We start from the raw sequence: 17,040 nt of genomic DNA, 5'->3' as shown, positions 1-17,040 counted from the left end.
TAATCTTGGTTAATTAAATTATATCGGTTACAGAATGATATGTAACTGGAATAATGAAACTCAATATTTATATAGTGTACATAATCTCTTTTTGATATAATGTTAAAACACGGAAGTATATATGTATTGTAAAAGTACGATTTTCCATACATAATAACCATTTCACAACTTGGGAAACGAACCAAAGACCCTGGTACAGTAAAACATGACTGAGCACAACCAGTAACAAGATAGAACAGATAATTGAGGGCAGTTATACATATATAACAGGACAAAGGAAAACCGCTACAATTCACAAACTCAAGAGTCATTATTAGCAGATAACGAATTCACAACACAAACTACATAACACGCTTATTAGCACTAACAACCTTCAGCTTAGTTAGAAGAGCGTTGTATTATCATGCAATGTCCCAATTTGGAACGAATATCGTGCTTTCGGTACAATTGGATCAAACATAAAAAAAAAATACGGTCCTGAATGAGATTCAAAGGATTGTAACATGATTTTGGTATTGGATATCGCAGTAATGGTAAAGGTTCACAAAAGGACTCTTTGGCTAAAATGGTTGTTTTCACCTCAAAATTATTCGTAGTACAGACAAACCTGTGCATCTGAAAAGTTTTAAGGCATATCATGCCCTAGATGAATATATTCAAATGCATTGTATGATTTAGAAAATTCAATAATTAATTGGATTTTGCAGTGCACATTTTTTTCGTCCATGCTGAAGATGATAAAATTAACAAACAGTTGTATTTCACTTGATATGATCAAATCAGGTACACATTATAAATCACCAATTATTGTCAGGTGTCCATCTATTGTCCATGTCAATCAATACAACTCACTTCAATTATTACCTGTTAGGAAGTTCTCAAACCTCTTTCCCAACTTAGTTTTTTTTTGGTACCCTCTGCAGGGTCGAAAAAAGTCCACTGCAAAATCCAGTTAGGTTTTGAATTTTCTAAAACATATAATACGTTTGAATTTTATTTATCTAGGGTATGCTTATAAACTTTTCCAGATGCACAAGTTTCTCTGTGCTCTTTTGAAGTTAAAATGCAACCATTTTAGCCAAAGGGTCCAAATCAACCTTAACAACACTTGGGATGGAGATGGAGAAGTGTTGCTATGCCTTTAGTAAAGGTTTCTCATCATTTTTATGCAATAAAAACCTGAATTCACAGGTACTGTAACACTACCTTTTCTGAAGGCGGTGTTTATCAAATATGCAAAAAAATTAAAAGACGTACTCTTTGAGTCTCTTTCCTTCTATGATAGTAAAAAATAAAACCCCCAAAATACTGAACTTCGCGGAAAATTCAAAAGGAAAAGTTCCTAATCAAATGGCAAAATCAAATGATAAAACACATCAAACGAATTGACAACAACCGTCATATCCCTGTCTTGGTTCTTTCTTCAATGTAGAACATGGTGGATCGAACAGGTTTTATAGCGATAAACCTCTCACTTGCATGACAGTCGCATCAAGTTGCATTATACTTACATTGATGCGTGAACAAAACAGACATAAAAGGTAAAATTGTCAAAATAGGGGTACAGTAGTCATCACTGTGTCACAATCTCAATAAGAACAAAAACATACATATGACTTCTCTTCCCTTAACACTGGTATTTCTGATTCTAAACTCAATCGATAAATTGATAGGTTTAATCCATCTTCGCTTCATCGAACATTGTTAACGTTGATTTAGAATGAGACAAACCATACTTTATAGTAAAACACTTTTGATTCACACACAACATTATCTGCAGTTAACGCCAACAGGATGTTTGATTTTGGTTCTGTTTTAACAGACAATCGAAATTCATAATGGAACTAAAAGCTCTTTTTTGTAGACTTGTCCAGTTATTCACATAAGACAGGCGTCATGTATGAGCTTCTCATGCAGTAAAATAAGAAGCAAGAATTATAGTAACTTCACAGTTTGCTATACAAGTTAAAATCATCTATCCTTCTGAACATAAAACATATGGATACCATATAATTATGTATGTCTCATATCTTGATTTTTATGTGGAAATTTACCTTGAGAATCTGTTGTGTGTCTTCTTTACTATTATTTGTCTGTTTGTCTTTTTATTTTTAGCCATGGCGTTGTCAGTTTATTTTCTATATATGAGTTTGACTCTCCCTATGGAGTCTTTCGTCCCTCTTTTACGAAGTCATCTTTTTAAAAATAAAATTTGATCAAAATAGGGCATTTGAATCCGATGCCTCATATAGAAATACAATGCAGTGCCATACTATTCACGCTAAAGAACCGGTTAATGGTATGTAGAAAATGGTGGATTTAACCTGGTTTAATAGCTAACTTAACCTCATGATGTATTAATCAATATGAAAAGAGAAAGGCTTATTATGAATAAAAATATCCTCTTTTTTGTCTTAGCGTTTTGTCCTTAACAGATCTGTTCTGTAATGACACAGTGACTGTTCATTCCCAACTGTTGAAGGGTCATATCAAATAAGAAGATAGAGATGACGCTTCCTCCTTTTCATGTTGCAATCAAAAGCCTCTAAATATGAATAAAGAGAAATCGTCAGAAGAGAAACACAGTTAGCAAATTGCTTTCAAGGAAAAAAATTATGTTGATAATATTTATCGACCAGAATAAGATATAAATATCCTAGATCAATTCATTCATCTTTAGTTGATATTTTTTTTTTCAGAATTGAAACGGAACTTTTTTTATAATTTATTTTTTTTCTTGTAATTTACAGGTATCAGCATATACTTATCTTGTGGCACAATAATCAAGCAAGTGAAATAAAGAATCATAATTAGCATTCTTTGAGAAAACACTATGATCTTCTTGGTTCTTTTTAGAATGCACATTTTACACAAAACAAACACGAAACCTGTGCTGAAAAATTCTACAGGTACATCAAAACTATGCCAAAGAATCAGTGCAATGATTAAAGAAGATGGCCCGAGACCACAATTAATTCCTCTATCATTTCTTTATAACGTTTTGTCGCATTAAAAAAAATTCGCCTATTCTTTTTGTGTGTGTAATCTACAGTACAAGTCCAAAAATGTATGCAATTTTCAAAAAAAAAACCGTCAGATTTGCTCTAAATGCTTTGGTTTCAGAGTAATAAGCCAAAATCTACATTTTACCTCTATGTTCTATTTTAGCCATGATGGCCATCTCAATTGGTTGGCTGGGTCACCGCACACATTTTTTAAACTAGATACCCTAATAATGATTGTAGATAAATTTGATTTAAATTGACCTAGTAGTTTCAGAGGAGAAGATTTTTGTAAAAATGACCATAAAGGGCAATAACTCCTTAAGAGGTCAACTGACCATTTTGGTCATCCTGACTTATTTGTAGACCTTACTTTGCTGAACATTATTGCTGTTTATAGTTTATCTATATCTATAATAATATTCAAGATAATAACCAAAATCGGCAAAATTTCCTTAAAATTACCAATTCAGGGGCAGCAACCCAACAACCGGTTGTCCGATTCATCTTAATATTTCAGGGCAGATAAATCTTGACCTGATAATAGTTATCAAAGGTACCAGGATTATAAGTTAGTACGCCAGACGCGCGTTTCGTCTACATAAGACTCATCAGTGACGCTCATATCAAAATATTAAAGCCAAACAAGTACAAAGTTGAAGAGCATTGAGGATCCAAAATTCCCCAAAAATGTGCCAAATACGACTAAGGTAATCTATGCCTGGGATAAGAAAATCCTTAGTTTTTCGAAAAATTCAAAAGTTTTGTAAACAGTTAATTTATTAAAATGACCACATCATTGTTATTCATGTCAACACCGAAATGTTGACTAATTGGCTGGTGATAACCTCGGGGACGAAACGTCCACCAGCAGTGGCATCGAGCCAGTGGTGTAAATAGTTATCAAAGGTACCAGGATTATAATTTAGTACGCCAGACGCGCGTTTCGTCTATATAAGACTCATCAGTGACGCTTATATTAAAATATTTATATAGCCAAACAAGTACAAAGTTGAAGAACATTGAGGATCCAAAATTCCAAAAAAATGTGCCAAATACGGCTAAGGTAATCTATGCCTGGGATAAGAAAATCCTTAGTTTTTCGAAAAATTCAAAGTTTTGTAAACAGTTAATTTATAAAAAATGACCACATTATTGTTATTCATGTCAACACCGAAGTGTTGACTACTAGGCTGGTGATACCCTCGGGGACGAAACGTCCACCAGCAGTGGCATCGACCCAGTGGTGTAAATCGTTAAGGTACCAGGATTATAATTTAGTACGCCAGACGCGCGTTTCGTCTACACAAGACTCATCAGTGATAAACAATTTTACCTTATGTCAGATTTGCTCTAAATGCTTTGATTTCAGAGTTATAAGCCAAAATCTATATTTTACCTCTATATTCTATTTTTTAGCCATGGCGACCATCTTAGTTGGTTGGCTGGGTCACCGGACACACTAGATACCTCAATGATGATTTTGGCAAGTTTAGTTAAATTTAGCCCAGTAGTTTCAGAGGTGAAGATTTTTGTAAAAATAAACGACGACGGACGACGACGACGGACGACGGATGACGGATGACGGACGCCAAGTGATGAGAAGGGCCAGGTGAGCTAAAAAATGAAGGGAAGATCTAGTCTTTATTTTGCGTTTCCAACTGAATTGTTAATACCTTTTTCACTTTTATTACTGTGAACTCATTATTATTCGTTGGATACCAATTTTCGTGGATTTCGTGGGGACAGGCAACCACGAATTCAAATCTTCAACGAATAACAGTAATTTTATTGGAATGTTTGCATATCTAGCCTAACCACGAAATTAAATGTCCACGAAAAAGCAAGTTTTTACCATTCTACAAAAATTGGTACCCACAAAAATAAATGAATTCACAGTAGTTAATTTTAGGGTCACAAGCTAAAGAAAGAGATGGAAGATATCAAAGAGACATTCCAAACTGACCACGCTATTGCAAGAATGGGATGAAATCAGGTGCTTCGGAAGTGCCAACAGTTCCTACTCAGCATGTTGAATCCATCATGTTGTTTGTAGAAGTATACATCCTGTGATAAGTCTTATCCGTTGTGGTGTGACAATCGGGAAAACAAGGTTTCGATTGTGTTTGCGACAGTTGATTACTAGTAATATAAAAGGTATTAATTTTACTGCTTCTCGAAATTAATGTCTCTTTAGTCATGCACGATTCCAAAATGTTTGATAATCAAAAACCTCAAAACATCTAGATGATCAAACAAAAACAAATATTGTTTGATCAAATTTTATCAAGAAATCAGAACTTTGTAGAATGAAATTCAAAACAGTGTGGCTGTGGCCATTGATTGACACATTAAATTCATCCATTGACTGGGACAATTTACGTGAACGTTTGTCTGTAACGACCACTGTTCACGACGTACCTACGATAGACATTTAAACTGTGGGGTCACCAAGGTTTCTTAACGCCTTTAATTATAAAATAATTCGAAAAATTAATCAGAAATAACCTTTATGTTTTGATTTATATAATTGATATAAATCAAAACATCGTGTTATTTCTGATTATTTTTTTCGAATTACTATTAAAGTGTTGATAACCTTTGGTGACCCCATAGTTTAAGTGTCTTTAAAAAATACACAGTGAGCAATGGTCGTTACATACAAACGTTCACCTAAATTGTTCCAGTCAATGGTTTAATTTAATGTGTCAAGCAATGGCCACAGCCACACTGTTTTGAATTTCATTCTATATGGTATACTAGTATTATTTAATTTGATTTAACATTTGTCTATCTACTTCAACGTCATTAGTGGCACATATATTGCTTCATGGCCGATTTATTCGAGATGGAATTCGTAAAATATAGATATAGAGAATAGCAACTCAAATTCTATACATAGGTAAAACTAGTAACGGTATTGTCCTGAAGATTTCATGTATGGGTAAAACTAGTAAAGGTATTGTCATGAAGGTTTCATTAGTGTTTTGTGTCTTTGAATAATCGTTGTTAAGATCCTCCTTATATGTTTAAAGTAAAAAAAGAAAAAAGAACAAAAATACCAACTCCAAAGAAAATTAAAAACGGAAAGTCTTTTATAAAATGGCAAAATCTAACGTTCTAACGAAGAGAAAACAGCTACTGTCTTATTCCTGACTTGGTACTGGCATTTTCTTATGTAGAAATGGTGGATCAAACCTGATAGCTAACTACACCTCTCACTTACATGACAGTTTACATGATGTATTGATCAATATGAAAATTAATAGTTCAGAAAATGAATCTATCATATAGCAAGAAATTAAAAAAAAAAAAAAAAAAAAAAATACGTTATTTACTGCATGCGTCTTCTGGAAACACTTAGGAACACTTAATAACTCAGTGGTAATTCAGTGGTTGTCGTTTAATGTTGTACGTTCTTTTTTTTTTCTTCGTTCATTGTTGGAATACAAATTGTATTTACTGATAAAATGAAAGAAGTTCAAAAAATTATACATATAAATAGTTATCTGAAGCCTCATGAGGTCATTATTTAATTTTAAAACATTTACAAATAAATCGCAAACAATCGAAGCATACTTTAGGTAGGGTGTCTAACTATTCATCTGATTTTTGTAAGTTGTAATTTTTGTAATTTTGTAATTTTTTCTCAATTATTTCTTAATCTTTAGTGTTACGCATTGTTTGTATATTTAGGATGATAAATATATTCTGTTGGATACTGCAACAAATAAACAATTCTTTGTCAAAATTATTATAGATTTGAAATAAAAAATATAATTTACATGGTAAAGCATAATAAATATCAATCCGATTTGCATGTTTAAAATATATTCAATTTATTAGCCTCATTATAAATGCAGTTATGATTGTGACATTGATAGTTTGATACCAGGCGTATTCCTGATGACTATTTTTAAAGGAAAATGCTATTATAACATATTGCTCATATGTGTTTATCATAACGATTTTTCGTGATATAAAGTCTTCATTTTACCCCTCACTTTATTTATTCTTTTCTGCAATTGTCGTTATCTATATTTTTTTCACTTTTATTTCCTTTATATATTCGAAATTTAAGTTCATTTTTTTTTTTTTAATTTTACAGTTGTATGATATTATTTCCAAACATACAGTTCGTGTATGAAATACAAAATATGGCAAACAGTAATTTTTAGCTTACTCATGTGAGGAATAACAATATACGCTATACTTTAAATATCAAATAACTATATCAAAACATTAAAAGTATTTCCTAAAGATATAAAATATTATATGGTTATATATATAATATTTATATCTATTGTCAAAATACAACAAAGTTATTTTAATTTTCTGGAACTGTGCACTGATATGAACCACAAATATTTAAACTGATCTCATATTCCATTCCAAAGGTATTACCTGTCATTTGATGTGATTTTGGCGAGAGTTATTGGACAATAATTTCCAAGTGAGGGGGCAAACAGAAGTAATTTTTTCAACAACATGATGAGCATAAATTTACAAAGTTAAAAATCAACACTTCTCCTAAAAGCACCTGTATATATTACAATTTATTAACCCTCTTAAAAGGATTGAAGTTTGTAAATAACGAACCCATTACACCTTATTCAACCATTTAACCCGGGAAACAGCAATGAGCCTCATAAGCATTTCAATACAAAACAATCGAGAGGCAAACATTTAACAACTGAATGTGCTAACACCGAACATCAAAGACTCCCTAATAGCCCATTTGCTTTCTGTAACAATTGCTCAGTAAAGTAGCCATGTCTTCTGAAGCTGAAATACTGTAGAATTTTGCATCATTTCACCATTTTAAAATGAATTGTTGACTCACGCTCGAATAAATATTTGGTTTTCATGTAAAGTTAAAGCTTGATGATTAGAATTGGATAAAGCTTAGAAACTAATGTGTTTTAAACAAGTCTTCGTTGGGAGTAGCGATATATAAAACGTACAAGTAATAACTGCCAGTTAATAATGGGAAAGTTACACCTATACACATGTACACATTCTCATGGACCACGGCTAGAAAGCTTTGAAACAGAAAATCAAACATGTTATTGAATTCTATCTTTTAAATCTCCTTTGTTCAGGTTGCTTTGTTAGTAAGGTTACTAGTTATATAAGGCATTGTAACTGAAATGAACCAAAATCAAACATGTTTTAAACAAAAAACACATTTCTTCATCTATATTGTTCATGAAGATAGTGTATCTTAAGAACCTCCGCATGCTGCAAGCAAACTAACGCTAAGACAGTGTTTGACAACCTGTACATTAGTATGCGCACTTCTGTATCAGGTTATCAAACCGCTTGAAAAGTAGTTTTTTTATCGCCGCTATTTGATTAGGTGAATATGTGACCATGTGCCCATCCGTCCCTACTTTTGCCCATCCGTATTTTGGGGTTTCTTAAACACAAATATCTACGCAGATAGGGAAGTAGCGATGGTTTGTGAGCTCTCACACTGCTTCTTTATATCATGAAATTACATGTTGTGCTTTTTTGTGTTTGCATCATCAAAGTGGCACAAAGATGTTTTATAAGCTGAAGAAATCCATCGTGGTCTTCTTTACCATTCAATCTACTTCGGAATATTTGTATGCCATTTTTTATATCTTTCCAATTGATTTGTAAGTTTGTTACTCTATGAATTTGCATATGCCGTTGATGCATTTTGGCTCTCTTTTACGTTTTGTGAAAATTTCTTTAAAATATAACCGGTTTTTTGTATATTTCAGATGTGGTTTATCATTTGTAGATAATAATTATGTTGATTATATCAAATTGACAATTCAAAGTTAATAATGGCATATATATATATATTTTGTTACATCTTGTGATCAATTTTATTTGGCAATCGCCAATGGCAGTCAGCAGGGTTAAAGAACATCAGTTGTTCAACCTGTTAGTCAAATGTGTTTTGTTTAAATATACTTTTTCACTTTTTTTTGTCTTTTGAAAATTGTTGTTTGTGCTGTTTTTAGACCCTTCTACAACGAAATTTGTTTTACATGCACACGTATAAAAATTGCGGTTTTTATCCAACGCAATCATAGGTTTGAACGTATTTTTCAATTTAGACTCGTTTATATATATATATATATATATATGTTAAATCTCCGGGCAAATGTGACGTTTTTCATACACAATGTTCATATTAGTAAAAGTCGTAGAGATAATGATTTAACATTTTTGCTATTAATATTTTTTTTTAAAGTTAAACATTAATATAAAATATTTTTGTACGAAATCTTTTAATTCTTTTCGTTGCATGGATCTAGCATTTTTCATGTAGATTTTATTTTCAATACTTAAGCCATCGAATTGTTTGTATATTTTTCAAGAAGTCATTTACATTGCATATTCACAAATATTTAGTTTATAATAGTTTTCTAAAAAAAAAAGTCGTACTTGATGCAATTTAATTTGTCATGAAAATAGATTATTACGAATTCAAGGAAACTTAGTACGTTCAATTTAGTGTTATGTTGATACTTTCGAACAATTTATTTCTTTTAAGTTTTGTTATAATAGCTATTTTTAAAGCGATTGTTTAAAACAAACGTCCGTCATAAATGTAGCAGACATTTGATATAACCTTGAAAAAAACACTTCCAGTAAAAAAATCAAAAACATTAATAACGCATTTATACTAGTTCAGTTGTATAAGTTAGGCAAAGCATGAATAATAAACAACAAGCCAACATTAAGTTGTAATATGTTTATATTCACAAATAATTAAACATTTTTATATCATAGTTTAAGCATGCAGGAAGTATCATTTAAAGTCTTTTTTCTGGATGATGCCTAAACTGGTTTATCAAATGACTTCTCTTATGTGTAATGTGATGTTAGAATAAAACATGTGGGTGGTATAAAGCAGAAGATATTTTACAGCATTTATGAAATGTTACACATTCCTCCATCTTAATAAATTCATAATATTAAATAATTAAACCCATGTAAATACTGGGATCACGAATAGAAATCATCTTTTGGAGAAAATGACGCATAGAAAATGATAGAGAAACCAAATATTCGGTTTAAATCTCAAGTAAAAACATGTTTAACCCCGACTCATTTTTGCGCCTGTCCGAAGGTCAGCAGCCTATGGTCCATGTTAGTCTTGTATGATTTTTTATTTTAGCTTTTTGTATATACATTTCGGAGTTTAGTATGGCGTCCATTATCACTGTTTAGGGGCCAACTGAATCACTCATCTGGGAACGAGATTGTCTCGCTGAATAGAAGCCCCATTGGTGGCCTTCGGTTATTTACCGCTCTTTGGTCGGGTGTTGTCTCTTTAAAACATTCCCTATTTCCATTCTCAAATTAACTTGATTTCAAATAAAAAAAATTAAATATCTGTTGATGACTTGTTTATTTTATACTTCAATTGAGTGTCGACTATTTTTTTTATTTGTATTTTAACCGAATTTGAATATCCCTAAAATGTCCTTACATTTGATATATGCCTTTGTTTTCATGCATGCATTGGGTTCATAGATGGTCTTACATTTGATATATACCTTTGTTTTCATGCATGCATTGGGTTCATAGATGGCCTTACATTTGATATATACCTTTGTTTTCATGCATGCATTGGGTTCATGTAAGTTTTATGAAAACAAACTAAACAATTAAAATTCAATTGTCTCTGCTGGGAACATATGAAAAGAACTTGAATAGGTAACCAATAGATATAGGAAGATGTAGTGTGAGTGCCAATGAGACAACTCCATCCAAATAACAATTTAAAAAAAGTAAACCATTATAGGTTAATGTACGGCCTTCAACACGGAGCCTTGGCTCACACCGAACAACAAGTTATAAAGGGCCACAGAATTACTACTGTAAACCATTCAAACGGGAAAACCAACGGTCTAATCTATATAAAATAAAAAAAAAAAAAAACGAGAAACGAGAAACACGTATAAGTTACATAAACAAACGACAACTACTGTATATCAGATTCCTATTAAACCAGGTTAAACGCACTATTTTCCTGAGACAATGTCTGTATCAAGTCTGGAAAATGACAGTTGTTTTCCTTTTGTCTTTGGTGCGTATAGTTTAGCCTTTGATTTACAATAATGGACTTCCTCGTTTTGAATTTACCTTGGGGTTCGGTATTTTTATTTTAAGTGAAAATTATTATGACATGCAAAGGTTAAACAAATTCAGGAGTATGACAGTTTTTATCCATTGCTTTGATGTGTTTGAACCTTAGATTTTGCCATTTCGTAGGGATTTCCCGTTTAGAATTTTCGACGGAGTTTGGTAATTTTGTTATTTTACTTTTTTTTTAATCTGGATCGTTCCCTCTTGAATCTCCATCTTTCGACTAGGTGAATAACCAAATGTACAAAAAAGGAACGTTCAATAAAAATCTGTTCTGAAATGCACTCAACTTTGTAATAGCGATAGAATAGATGACAAACAAAAGTTCAAGCAAAACAAGGATAATAAATACCGGATCAAAAGAGTTCAACTGTCAGAATCAGACTACAAATACTTCACCTGCTGTTGTACAAGCATTTCAAAACTGTTAACAGATCATCTTTTCGGCTATAAAGTTTAAAAATTTATAATATTTAGGAACCTCTGATTTATTTTAATAGAAATGTTTTGCTTGGATATTCAATCCTATTCGTATTAATATTTTTTTCTTATTTATAAAGCAAGTAATCTGTACCGATAAGACTAGAAACAACGTTTGAAAAAAGGATTTACATTTTCTAGATACAAGTATTACTGTAAGACAACCAATTTGTCACTAATTAGTTATATAGTAATAAAACATTTATACTAAAATGTCAAAGAATGTTCACCCTGTTTCTTTTCTGCTTGGTTGTTTTTTGCTCCGTTCATTCATCAAATAAGGGATAAACACGTGTTGCTTATTCTTCAGATTTCTTTTTTTGTGTTTTATGTACTGTGTATATGTGTCTTTTGGTCTTTTTCTTTTCTTTTTCGTAATGGCGTTGTCAGTTTCTGGTGAATCCGATTATTCTCTTCATTAAGATATAATTTTTATCACAAACACAATTAAATATTAGAAAAATTCATGACTATCAAATCTATTCAAGAAAGTCTTTATAAGTTAATATTAATATTATATAAATATAATATTTTATGCCATTTGAAAAAATAATAATATATGTACTTTTAACTGTTTTGTCATTGTTATTTTCTAAACCCTAACTTCAATGTTTACCTAAATTTGAAAGATTTAGATAAGTCATTTACTTTGAACACGAGGTGAAAAGATAATGCTTTCAATCAAACAAACTACGAAACTGCCAACTCTAAGGGCAGTGTGAATCTTATGTGAAACAAATCCAAACTGCAAACTCTAGGGGCACTGTGAATCCTATGTGAAACAAATCCAAAGATCAGTATAAAATATAAGTCTATTTTCTTTTGTAAAATATAAATAACGTTAAAACGGTTTGATTTCTCTTCTCTTCAACAAAATTATTCCCCTATTTTAAACTTAAAGTCAGATTGCAAAACAACTCGGTCGAATGTCGGGATTATTACACATTACAGGCAAACAGATACACTGGTGTTTTTGTAAGTAAGTGATAAATCATACTTTTAAAAAACACTTTTTTTCAAACAAAAACTTTCTGGAAACGGAAAACATAATAAGCCATGTCGTTGTCAGTTTATTTTCGAATTATGAGTTTGAACGCCACTCTGGTATCTTTCGCCCCTCTTTCAAAGTTGAGAATAAGATCATTTACCAGGACTCCATGCATAGTAATTCAAAACTAAAGTACGTGGAAGCTCAAGTTGGTCAGTAACAGAATCATTTTCATTATTAGATTTTTACCATGAATTGCTTCTATTCAAATTACAGGGTTTATTTTTTTGAAATACTAAGGCTTTTCTACCTCAGGCATAAATTACCTTAGCTGTATGTGGCAAAAATTTTAGGAATTTTAGTCCTCAATGCTCTTCAACTTCGTACTTTATTTGGCCTTTTCAACTTTTTTGGATTCGAGCGTCACTGATGATTCTTTTGTAGACGAAACGCGCGTCTTGTGTATATACTAAATTTAATCCTAGTATCTATGATGAGTTTATTTACAACCACTTGGTCGATACCACTGCTGGTGGAGATTTATTTCCCAGAGGGTATCACAAGCCCAGTAGTCAATACTTTTTGTGCTGACATGAATTGTCATTGATATGGTTATATTTATAAATTTACTGTTACCAATTTTTGATTTTTTTGAAATACTAAGGCTTTTCTATCTCAGGCATAGAGTACCTTAGCTGTATTTGGCAAAACTTTTAGGAAATTTGGTCCTTAATGCTCTTCAACTTCGTACTTTATTTGGCCTTTTCAACTTTTTTGCATTCGAGCGTCACTGATGAGTCTTTTGTAGACGAAACGCGCGACTGGCGTATATACTAAATTTAGTCCTGGTATCTATGATGAGTTAATTCAGATAGAAAAATTCGTATAAGACATCAGATTTTAATTTCTTTTCAGCAAAATGTCATGTGGTAGGTGTTCGTATAAATATCATTTGTTGTTTTAATCTACCGTAATAAAAACCCTAATTTGTTTATCTCAAATCATGCATTTCCGCAGCAAAAAATAAAGAAGTTAAGTTCCGGAGACAGATGGGACATGTACCAATCATGTAAATGGCATATTACTTCCCTGTCTATTCGACTATAAGGCTTAGTACAAAAAGACCGAATAAATATATAACAAGAATTTCCAATTTAGAACATTTATAACTGTCTTGTCCTACCTGATATTCAATATTTATTTACACTTGTTAATTTTAAAGGAAACTGATTTTGAAATTTATATCATTTATAAAGCTCGAAATAACACTGCATTCTTGTAGATCGACGTCAAGATCTGAAGACAACTTAATATATCTGCGAAATGTTTAATTTTAGGTTCAAATTTGATCAACATAAAAGAAAAACAAGGAATTAAATAGTGAGTTCCAGAAATTACATTAGTTTTATGTATATTAGATTGTTAATTAGCATGATAATGTAAGCTTTCTTTAATTGTTCGTAAGTAGTATTCTGTGTATTAAGTCTGTATCATAAAAATGTTGGAACAAGTAAGCAATTTCAGTTGATTAGTTGTCTCAATTAGAAATGATAAATCTGTTTTTAAAAGAACGTCATAAGCAAACTAACACAACTGTTGCCAAAAACTCCGCATCATTATTGCAACCTTTCATACACAATTATTTAACTTTTAATTTGACTCGTCATCTGGGTTTTTTTCTTACAAGAAAACAAGTTGCGTTAATAAAATGACAAACTTTTGAACACTTAGAGTATTGATGGGTAATTTTAATATGCTGTCGATTGTTCAGACTTTTCATATCAAGCTTAGAGCATGTTTAGATCTTAATCACCGTTTCAGACTAATATTCATGTAAATTGCAGATGCGTGTTTGGAGAATTAAGAGGACAGAGTAAAGTTATTCTAACAGTCAAAAGAACAAAGAACAAGTAATGTGGATACTCAAAACATTATAGCAAAGGAAGATAGTATGTTTCTTAAATAATAATTTACAATAAAATATGAGCGAATATTTCAACCAATCAAACTTAAACTCTGATCATAAAAAGGCCAGAGTATAGATCCTATTGTTTCTGAAACTGCGTATTAATTGTAATATTTATGTTCAGATTGGCATGGTATTCTTACAATATACTTTAATGTATGTTATACACACTTAAATCCAAACAATGCGTTTATAAAAACTAGTAAAACGACATGAGCTAATTTTATATAATAATGATATTGAATCACAAGACAATATGGAATTTAACTGCATATTTTGGAAATGTGATGATATGGAATTTCAATTGCTTATTTTGCCTTTTTCTGAACTAACAAATTTATAATAGATTGAATTTTATACGGCGTTTTGTCTTCAATATACTCATCAGTGACGTTCAGATCAAAATACAAATACATCTTTGACCTATAACTTTCTCTACACTGATAGTATATGCATTACTAACTAAGAAATCGAATACCCAGGAAAAAAGGTTAAAACAAACTGTTCTTTAAAACCATTTTAAGGATGTACTTAGGTGAGGTTTTGGAATGGGTGTCAAATGTTCGGACTCCTTGGTGTTTTCCCATACAATACAATGTGAAATATTTTGCCCCATAACACCCATTTATTTTTCATATAAGACTTTTATAGCTCATGAAAGGTCCTTTACCAAAATTTTAGAAGATTCTTAATTTTCTTTCTTTTGTTTTGAGACCCAATAATACCAATGCAAATATAAGGTAAAAGTCCGAGTCAGCCTTTTCCCGCCATATTTTAAATCTCAATTATCTCGAAAAGGAGGTCCATCACCAATCAATATTTGTAGCTTATTTTTATCCTTAATTGATGCTCTACCAGCTTATAATTTCAATTTTAACTTCTTAATTTATTAATTTTCAACAAACCTCACCTAAGTACATCCTTAATTGTTTAATTATTCATGTTGATGGAAATTCGAACAATTATTTTTGTATCCTTTGGCCCATTTAGAAAAAATCGTTTGATATGACTTAGATGAGGTAAACATATACTGTTTTACTAATAATCTTATTTATCATATGTTTAGTAGTAAATACAGTAGTTTTGAATATTTGATAAATAGCCTGCTGTTTAATCTATATCGCACAACTTTGATGCGCACCCTATATCGCATAACCTTTATCACATCCATAGCCTTTAACACACCCTTTATTACACCCCTACTTTTTTTTATACAAAAAGGTCAGATTTTATTTATGTAAGCTTAAGAAATATTTTCCTCAAAATAGGTCCAACAGAACGGTCATTCGGGCGTGACGCAATTTATTGAATGACGTCATTGTTTGGTATGTGACATAACGAACGTCAAGTTTTCATATTTTTTGGCACACTAAATGCAACTATAAAAAATACAAATCACACAAAAAAATACAATAATAAACAAAATATTTTTAAAACAACAGCACGCAAATTGTAAGGTAACCCAGATGCTTCGGATAAGTAACTGAGCAGTTCTTTTGAGGCTTTTAAAACAAGACATAAGTACAACTGAAGGTAACCCAGTGCTATTGATCAGAACACAGTTCATATAATATAATACTCTCCTGTTGAAATATATGATAAAGCGTATAAAACATGGTAAAATCCGTATCACATGCCGTATCACCCTCGACCAATATCATCCCTCGGGCCTAAAGGCCCTTGTGCTGATATTGATTTCTCGGGATGATACGACATATGATACGGATTTTGCCATGTATTATTCTCCATCTATCGATCGTTCCACTGTCTATATCACTCTGCTCAGCTCCTAATAAAATTGCATATCACGGCTTTCCGACGTTAAATACGTTGACCCGGCCTTAATAGCTGTGATCCAGACATATCAGCGATGTTATAATGTTTGAACCGACGTTGATAAGTTTGACCCGAAGTTATCAAGGCATCTTTCGGTTGCCCGATTAATCGGTTATCCGGTTATCTGCATGTTGATATTGTTAAATATCAACTGCTCGATACTATATGAAGTCTTTTTTATCTCGTTCGCTTCATTCTCTCGACAAAAAGTCTCATATTGTGACGCGCAGCTGATATTTTACAATATCAACATGCAGACAATCTAATAATCGGTACTTAACAGCCAAATTGAAAAACAGAGACACCATTATATACCGATAATAGTGAACCACAATACAATATTGAAGTGAACTTGCAGTAAAATACTTGTAAATTTTAGGAATGTCATAATCTGAATGTTCAATTGCTCATTTTGCCTTTACAAGAACTCATAGACCTGTATACCTTACTTTGCATTGATATCATAACTGAGAAATCGTATAAAAATGCCTTATTCCTATAAAGATTACAAAAAAACACAATGTTGTATAAGAAGATTTTTATTGATTATTTTAAGTGCAATAGTATTTGTTCATTTTGATCTAAGGTCTAAATAAAAAAAATATCCCTTGGCCCATAGAAAATAAAACAATAAC

This window comes from Mytilus galloprovincialis, chromosome 4 (genome assembly GCF_965363235.1).
Source record: "Mytilus galloprovincialis chromosome 4, xbMytGall1.hap1.1, whole genome shotgun sequence".
NCBI classification, from domain to species: Eukaryota; Metazoa; Mollusca; class Bivalvia; order Mytilida; family Mytilidae; genus Mytilus; species Mytilus galloprovincialis.
This window is presented reverse-complemented; position numbering follows the sequence as displayed.